The following is a 9,761-nucleotide window of genomic DNA, read 5'->3' on the forward strand; positions in this document are numbered from 1 at the left end:
CAACCTCCACCTCCTGGGCTCAAGCCATCCTCCCACTTCAATTTCTGGGACTACCAGCATATGCCACCACGCCTGGCTAATTTTTTGTATTTTTGGTAGAGATGGGATTTTGCCATGTTGCCCAGGCTGGCCTTGAACTCCTGAGCTCAAATGATCTGCACACCTTGATCTCCCAAAGGGCTAGTATTACAGGTATGAGCCACCATGCTCAACCCCAATTTTCATTTAAAACAAAATCACATGTTCCCAAGGGAATGTTTTGGGATGACAGGAATGTTTTATGTCGTGTTTGTGATAGAGGTTATGCAACTGCATACCTTTGTTGAAACTCATCGAATTATGAATCTTCAATGCATTCTGCTGAGTGATAGAAGTCAGACTCAAAAGGCCATATACTGCTACTTCTGTTTCTGGGAAGGTAGAGTAGATAGACTTTTCCCTATTGTTTTCACTAACTGCAAATAAATGCCCTAGACATTATATACATATGTGTGTGTGTGTGTGTGTGTGTGTGTGTGTGTGTGTGTGTATACACATGAAATAAACACAAGATTTATATATATATATAATATCTATATTTTACATACGTATGTGTAAAATAAACACAAGATTCCGCACTTGATCTTAGCCAAAAGGCCGAGAAGCGATAAACACAAGATTCTGAAAGACAGAGAGAAGGTGACAGACTGGCTAGACATCTTGGGACCCGAGTGATGACACTGGGTTTTCTTTTTGTCCCTGTATATCCCAGATTTGGAGCTGAAGAGGTGGCCTTCTAGAAACACCAACCATCATAGACAAGAAGAGCCCCAAGAAAGGCCTGTCCTCTCGAAGCCAAAGCACCAGGGAAGGGGCAGCCTAGCAAGACAGAAAACTTTAAGACAATTGCTGCTCTACTCCAGCAAAATATCATAGAAAAAAACTGTGCTGTCTACATTCATGCCAGCAAAGACCAAGGGGGGAGCTGGCAGCCAGGCCGTAAGGAGGCTCCTAACACCTGCCCAGAGGTGGTGTCAAAAAAAAACCAAGTGGGGAGCCTGCACTTCCATCCCCGTCAGTTGGAAATGAAACCCCAGCTCTGCAGTGTCAGAGGAAACCCTACAGGGGGCCTGGCCTTCTGTTCGCTCCTGGCAGTAAAGGGGTGCCCCTTCCGTTCCTCACTGGGGCAGTGTCAGAGGAGGCCAAATGGAGAGTCAGAACTTTCATGGTCTCCTGGCAGTAATGAGGCCACCCCGACCTCGGAGACGAGGGAGTCAGAACTCCCACCCTGCCCCGTAACAAGGAACCACCCCACTTGGGTGTCAGCAGAGGCTTAGTGGGGAGCCTGAGCTGTGACCTCCACCTGGCGGTAATTAGGTGGTGCCTTCCGCCTCTCCTGCAGGAGCAGTGCCACAAAAAGCCAGCTACAACAGGAGGTTGAAATCAGAGCCAGAGTCTCATTACATAATATGAAAATGTCTCATTTTCGATTACAAAAATCACTTGGCCTATTGAAGAACCAGGAAAATGTCAAATTTGGAGAAAAAAGACAATCAATAGATGTGAACATTAAGATGACTGAGATGCTAGGATCATTAGACAAAAATTTTAAAGAAGCCTCAATAGAAATATTTCAGTGAGCAATAAAAATGAAAAACTTTTGCTCTACAAAGATCCTGTTAAGAGAATGAAAAGACAGGCTGCCAGAGTGACAGATAATAGATGCAAATCACATATGTGACAAAAAATGAATAATTAAAAAATACATATAAAATTAACCTGGCTATTTAAAAAATAAATTTGTAGAGAAGTGGTTCTCACTTTGTTGCCCAGGCTGGTCTTGAACTGTTGAGCTTAAGTGACCCTCCTGCTTTGGCCCCTGTCCCCCAATTCGGTCATCTCCCACTGGGTCCCTCCCACAACGCATGGGAATTATGGGAGTACAATTCAAGATGAGATTTGGGTGGGGACACAGAGCCAAACCATATAGCCCCCCAAAGTGCTGGGACTACAGGCATGAGCCACTGTGCCTGGCCTATTTTTGAACTCTCAAAGCTCAACAGTAAAAAAGAAAACAATCCAAGTAGAACATGGACAAAAGATGTCAGGAGACATTTCACCGAAGAACATACATAGATAGCACAGAAAAAGATGGGTAGCATCATAAGTCACTACGGAAATGCAAATTACAGCCACAATGAGAGACCAACATGCACATATCAGAATGGCTAAAATAAAACATAGTGACAACACCAAATGCTTTCCAGGGTGCAGAGAGACTGGATCCCTCATGTGTTGCTGGTGGGAATGTGAAACAGTACAACCACTCTGGAAAACACTTTGACAGTTTCTTTAAAAACTAAACATGCAACTACCATATGACCAGCAACTGTTACAGGCATTCATCCCAGAGAAATGAAGACTTTGGTCTACACAGAAAACTGTATACAAATGTTTATAGCAGCTTTATTCATAGGAGCCCCAAACTGGAAACAACTCAGATGTTTCTATGGGTGAATGATTACACAAATTGTGCTACCTCCTACCATGGGATACCACTCAGCAATAAAAAGAGACTAAATATTCATGCGCTCAACAACCCGGATGACTCTCCAGAGAATTATGCTGAGTGAAAAAAAGCCAGTCCTTAAAGATTCCATACTGGATGATTCCACTTACAAAACATTCTTGAAATGATAAAATTATAGAAATGGAGAAACAAGTAGAGTTTGCCAGGGGCTAAGAAAGGAGTAGGAGTGAAAAGGACGCAGATGCAGTCATAAAAAGTCAACAGTGGCCGGGCGCAGTGGCTCACGGGTGTAATCCCAGCACTTTGGGAGGCTGAGGCCAGGGGATCACTTGAGTTCAGGAATTCGAGACCAGCCTGGCCAACATGGTGAAACCCTATCTCTACTAAAATACAAAAATTAGCCAGGCTTGGTGGTGGGTGCCTGTAATCCCAGCTACTTGGGAGGCTGAGGCGGGATAATTGCTTGAACCTGGGAGGTAGAGGCTGCAGTGAGCCGAGACTGCACCACTCTACTCCAGCCTGGGCGACAGAGTGAGACTGGGTCTCAAAAAAAAAAAAAAAAAAAAAAAAAAAAAAAAAACAGAGGGATCTCTGTGATGATGGAAATCCTCTATGTCTTGACTGTATCAATGTCAATATCCTGGTTGTGATATTATCCTGTAGTTTGGTAACATGTTACCACTGATAAACCAAATAAAGGATATAGGGGATCTCTCAGAATCATTTCTTACAATTGTGTGTGAATCTACAGTTATTTCAGAATAAAAAGGCAGCATATGTTATCACTTCACTTATATGACACTCTGGAAAAGGGAAAACTGTAAGAACAGAAAATAGATCTCCATCTTCCAGGAGCTGGGGGTGGGGTGACTTGTAGTTGGCCACGAAGGGGCAGGTGGAATTTTTGGAGTGATAGAAATGTTCTACATCTTGCTTGCAGTGGCAGTTACATGAGTGTGTGATTCTCAGAACTCAGAACTGTTCACTAAAAAGGATGTGTTATATTGTATGTAACTTATACCTCAATATAGCTGTTTTTAAAAAAGATCACGGCCAGGGACAGTGGTTCACGCCTATAATCCCAGCATTTTGGGAGGCCAAGGCAGGTGGATCACCGGAGGTCAGGAGTTCAAGACCAGCCTGGCTAACATAGTGAAACCCTGTCTCTACTAAAAATACAAAAAAATTAGCTGGGCGTGGTGGTGGGCGCCTGTAATCCCAGCTACTCGGGAGGCTGAGGCAGGAGAATCGATTGAACCTGGGAGGCAGAAATTGCAGTGAGCCAAGATCACACCGCTGCACTCCAGCCTGGGCTACAGAGCCAGACTCTGTCTCAAAATTTTTTTTTAATAAATAAATAAATAATAAAAAAGATCATGTGCCCAAAGCACTGATTTTCCCCATCTTTTTAGCCTCTGAACTCTTTTTCCAATGAAATCTTATATGGATTTTTTAAAATCTGTAAAACAGATAAAATTGAGACCTCTACTTAAGTTGCGTAGGGGACGTCCTGCTGATTCGCTTCCTCCACCACCCCAGGCAGCCCCCAGCACCCTCGGAAGAGTTGAAGCAGGGCCATCGAATCTTCTGGTTCTGTGGTTGTGGGACCTGAGGTGGCAGCTTGGGGAAAAAGGCTTCAATCCATGAGCTGGGCTTCCTAATCGGCAACGTGGAAACTGAAGCCAGCTCCACCCAGCAGCATGTGAGGTGAGGAATCTTCACCGTGAACTGAGAGCTTCACTGCATGGTGCAGGGGAAGGGCCGGCAGGAGCCGCGTTAGTATTCAATAACTAAGCTCCGTGAGGCACAGCATGGTGCCACTGAACTCCATGGGAGGCAGCCTAAAGTCACTTAAATGAAAATCGGCGACCAGGCAAGGTTGCCTTGGCTGAAGATGGCAGAAAAGGCCATGGGAACGAGTCCCAGGAGAGAGAGCTGCAGTCATCACACGTGGGCTGGCCCCCGCCAGCTGCAGCCCCCACACACTGCTTTCTGTCTGTCCCTTGCTCCAAAAGGACCCTGAGAATTGTTTATCTTACAGTTACTTTAGAAGCAAGAGGCTTTCTTGTGACATCTACATTTTTTAGCTTCATCCTTAAAGAGAATCTTCTAGAGAGGATTCCTGTGGGTGCTTCTAGGATTTGTTCTATCACTTTCTGAATGATCCCAGTGAATCCTGCCTCTGTGATTTACCCCAGCTTCGCAGCTGTTACCTGTGTAGTCTCCTGCTCTTGGGTGCTTCTTTTGCTGAATCCATTTTAGGTGATGGAAATTTGTGAATTTGGGGTTGACACGAGGGTTTCCGAAGAATGAACTTCCCAGAGGGCAGAGCCAGGCCACTAGATTCTAACAGCCAGGGGCTCGGGGGTGGGGGCACCCTCCTTTGCCAGACACACAGTTCTGTTGGCTCCTTCTGTCTCTAGACATATGCTGCAGAGGAATGTGTTTGGAGACAGAAGCCGCCTGATCACCATGGTGATGAAGACATGCTGCTTGCGCGGTACAGGGCTCATTATATATTTAGCAGTAGCAATTAGCTGGGCTGCAGTTGGCATTCAGTTGGAGCATATTACTGGCTGGAATGAGCATCCTGAAGAAGGTGCAATCCCCAGAGAAGGGCCTAGATGAGATTTTGATGAGATCTGAAGACCATCCTGTGACATAGTCCAATCTTCCTAGCCAGCCAGGTTTAGGAAGGCAGATGCTAGGGCCAGCCTGTCCTGGATCTGGAATCAAAAGTTCTGACTGTCAGGCCTTGTCACTTGGAAGCTGGTTCCCATGTGTTAGGCACTATGCTAGGGGTGTGTGCATCTCCACAGGATCTTCCTGACAACCCCCAAAAGCAGGCATTCTTGTCCCTGTTTTACAGATGGGAACTGGGGCTCGGAGAAGGTAAGTGAATTTACCAGTCTGTGGCAGAGCTGAGAAAAGAACACAGTCCGTCCTACCGTAAAGCTACCCTCAAGCTACCCTCTCTAATTCTCTGGTTTTTAAATCTGAAAATTAGGGATAACCAAAGGTCTCACTCTTCTTGGTACATTCAAAGAAAAATTAGCAAGAGATGCCAGAAGAAGGTGGATGGGTCTGGCTGTAGCTACAGGAGCTGAAGGGAATGAGAGCAGGAGAGCAAGCTGGTTCCGGAGGTGAGAAGGCTCTGAGCAGTGACAGGGTGGCGAGACTTCCCAGGCCAGGAGTGAGCAAACCCTAGGGACATGGAGGAGGAACTGGCCCTGAAGCAGATGGACAGAAGAGTGAACCCAGAAACCAACAGGGCCCCTGGGAGCCTGGCATGTGTCTTTCATTAACAGGGGTCAATTTCACAGCTAGGGAAAGAAGATTCTTCCAGCAGTGGCATTGGAAAGACAGGCTAGCTAGGAAGAATGACACAGAAATAGCAGCCCAGACTGAGGGTTTACTATGTCCCTGTCACTGTTCTTTGCTTTACAGTCTTATTGACTTCTTACTGCACAGTTATGAAATACATTCCATGGCTATTTCCATTTTACAGAAGAGGAATCGAGGACACAGAGAATATTAGCCACTCGCCTAATGTCACGCAGTTTGTATTCACACCTAGTTGTCTTTGGATTCCCAAGACCACTGTTAGGATATATGGCTAGAGCCCTATCTCCCTTCCAACATCAGATCAGAGTAAATTCCCAAAGGAAAGAATATTTTAATATAAGGAATAAAACCATGTAAGTTTCAGAGAAAACATGGCTGAATATTTTTATAACCTTCAAGAGGGAGAGGCCTTTCCAGCATGACAGGAAAGCTAGAAACCATAAAGGAAAAGATTGATAAATTTGGCTACAAAAAATTTTAAAACTTCTCTGCTAACATTAGAACATCATAAACAAAGGCAAGACATGTAACCACAACCTGAGAAAACATACTTACATTATATATTACAAAATCCTAATATCCTAAATAAGTAAAAAGTTTCTACAAATCAATGAGAAAATAATGAACAAGCAAAGAGTGAAAAGGACATAAACAGGCATTTCGTAGAACAGGAAACACAATATGAGAATTAAGAAATTCAAACTAAGGCCAGGTGTGGTGGCTCATGCCTGTAACCCCAACACTTTGGGAGGCCAAGGCAAGTGGATCACCTGAGGTCAAGAGTTCAAGACCAGCCTGACCAACTTGGAGAAACCTCATCTTCACTAAAAATATAAAATTAACCAGGCGTGGTGGAGGGCACCTGTAATTCCAGCTACTCGGGAGGCTGAGGCAGAAGAATTGCTTGAACCCAGGAGGTGGAGGTTGTGGTGAGCCGAGATTGTGCCATTGCACTCCAGCCTGGGCAACAAGAGTGAAACGTGAAACTCTGTCTCAAACAAACAAACAAACAAACAAACAAAAATTCAAACTAAAACAACGACATCAGTTTCATCTATAAAAATTACAGGCCGGGCACAGTGGCTCATGCCTGTAATCACAGCACTTTGGGAGGCTGAGGCGGGTGGATCACAAGGTCAGGAGATCAAGACCATTCTGGCTAACATGCTGAAACCCCATCTCCACTAAAAAATACAAAAAAATTAGCCAGGCATGGTGGCGGGCGCCTGTAGTCCCAGCTACTTGGGAGGCTGAGGCAGGAGAATGGCGTGAACCTGGGAGGCGGAGCTTGCAGCGAGCCAAGATCACGCCACTGCACTCCAGCCTGGGCAACAGAGCGAGACTCCATCTCAAAAAAAAAATTACAAAGATGTTTTTCAATGACTGATACCTGATGTCAATGAGGGTGTGGGCATCATGTCTGCCCATGTAAAACTAACGCACAACTTAGCACTATCCTAAAATATGCCTATCCTTCCATGTGGAAGTCCCACTTCTGGGAATGTATACTGCAAAATTCTCAGACGAGTTCATTAAGATATATGTGCAAGGATTTTTTTCTACTCAAGTTGTTTATAAAAGGGAAAACCCAGAAATAATAAAAAAGTCAATCAACAAGTTATACACCCAAAAAACAGAATGATGAATAATTTGTGAACTGACATTGAGAATGGCCAAGATGTATTGTTAAGTTAAAAAGGAAGCAAATTGCAGAAGAGTATGTCCAGTGAGCACCCAAATTTGTTGGTAATACTAAATTGATAACATTTTAAGATAATATATACATAGGAAGTAATCAAAGCAACCATTTCTGGTGATTAGGTTGGGGTATTTGAGGGACTTCCACGTTCTTTTTTTGTTTGTTTGTTTGTTTGAGATGGAGTTTTGTTCTTGGTGCGCAGGCTGGAGTGCAATGGTGTGATCTCGGCTCACTGCAACCTCTGCCTCCCGGGTTCAAGTGATTCTCCTGCCTCAACCTCCCGAGTAGCTGGGATTACAGGCGCCTGCCACCACGCCCAGCTAATTTTTGTATTTTTGATAGAGATGGGGTTTCACCACGTTGGCCAGGCTGGTTTCGAACTCCTGACCTCAGGTGATCCACCCGCCTCAGCCTCCCAAAGTGCTGGAATTACAGATGTGAGTCATTGTGCCGGGTCTGGGACTTTCACATTCTATGTAATTCAACTCTGCATTGATCAAAATATTTTGAACCCGGAATTACAGTTGTAATCATAAATAATAATAAAGATATAAATGACCATGGGTTATTAACATCCCACTGGTGCCTCTGCACAACCCTTGGGAGACAAGGCATTGCCTCTTAAGTGGGACAAAATCTTTTGATAATAGTATTTCAGTTCAAAATAGTAAGTAATTAGTAATTAAGACATTTTTAAAAATCTAAAATACTGCCATCAATCAAATAATTCATTTTACAACAATGGAACTACATTTTTGAAACAGTGAGATTGTTTTTCTTTGCTAAATTATTTGGAACTCAACAAATGAATGTTCTCTAAGCAGGGTGCTTAACAGCACATAGTCAAGCTTTTCTTTCCCGCCCCCCGCCCCCCGCAAGTTCTGTCTTCCAAACTGCAGTCATTCAGCTGGTTTGCAAAGAGAAGAAGACCAACTTGAGGTTCAAGCCAGGACTTGGAGGCAGTAACGACCGTGAGGTGCGGGCCCTAAAACCACCCCATACCTGAATAAGACACACTAATTATGATATTCCAATGTGGGTGGGGGGCAGTCTGAGAAGCAACTATGCAAATAAAACACCCAAACATTGGTTTCATAGCCCTTAAACTCCTCATCAGAATCAGGAGTGAACAGGCTGATGGCAAGGACAGGTAGGGCTTTTGAAAAGGACTTTCAGCAGCGCTCTCCGTGTGCTGAGTCCCTCCCACTGGGTGCTTGGGAGCCTGCTCTGCATCTCAAGGCTTTGGAAGAGGGGCTTTAATGGGAGGGCTCAGAGTCTCCCTCTGTCTCCGCTGCCACCCACTGCAGTAGCAAAGGCATAGTGACTCTCCAAAGGCAAAGGATACTGCCAAATGGGGGCCATATGGCAAAGACCGCTGTGGGGTTTCATCAGATCGTCTGAGGAGCAGCCTAAAGAAGAGAACAGGTGGAAGAGAAGCTGAAGGATCCTGAGGGGCTGCAGAGCAGCAGCAACCAGTCAGCCAGAGACAAACCCATGCCTTCTGTCAAAAGAGCTGCAATTAAGAAGCCTCTAGATGCAGAAATTTTCAAAGAATCAAGGAAACAGCCCTGTGCCATCCACCAGCACACACCATACACCATAAAGGAAACAAGTCAGCTGTAAACATCAGGGAGGCCCAGAAAGCAGGAAGCCAAGAAGAGCATCCCCGCCAAGTAAGGACCCTCCCACCCCTCTCTGCCCCTCCGTTCCACCGGGAGCTCCACTGCAGAGGGGGTTCTGAAATGCAGTTAGCTGGTGGAGAAAACTGAGCACAGCTCTTTCCCCAGCTCAGGTTTTCTGCGAGCTTTGGGCAGGGGGCAATCAGGCAAAGCCTTCTCTTTGAAAGAAATGAGAGCTTGGACCATTATGTGCAAGTGGCCCTTTCTAATTCCTGAACTGAACACCAGCATTTAGCAACCAGATCTGATGGTAGAACTGGGGATTATCAGTGCCCAGAAGCCATGGGTCTGCCTGAATGTTCATCTAGGCACTGAGGAAAGTTAAAGGCACAGGCGAAGAACAAACCAAAGTGGCTTTGGGAGGGCACCCCGTGAGTCTTGCTGCTCAGGACACTGACTAAGCCATATGAAAGCCGGTAGCTACTGTACTCACAGAGTTCCCAGGAGACAGACAGCAGGATGACGTACACAGAAATGAACTCAATTGTGTGAGATGCCTATTAACACAGGGAGCAGAAAGAAGGGGCAG

General features: G+C 45.2%; 1 non-coding gene across 1 annotated transcript; it reads right to left on the reverse strand.

Moving 5' to 3' along the window:
• Nucleotides 1–465: 465 nt before the first annotated feature.
• On the reverse strand, nucleotides 466–648 carry LOC116810002 (U2 spliceosomal RNA). The gene has a single exon (XR_004370141.1). It is a non-coding gene; the product is annotated as a U2 spliceosomal RNA (small nuclear RNA).
• Nucleotides 649–9,761: the final 9,113 nt, after the last annotated feature.

The sequence above is a fragment of the Hylobates moloch genome, unplaced genomic scaffold, assembly GCF_009828535.3.
Source record: "Hylobates moloch isolate HMO894 unplaced genomic scaffold, HMol_V3 SCAFFOLD_1, whole genome shotgun sequence".
Taxonomy (NCBI): Eukaryota; Metazoa; Chordata; class Mammalia; order Primates; family Hylobatidae; genus Hylobates; species Hylobates moloch.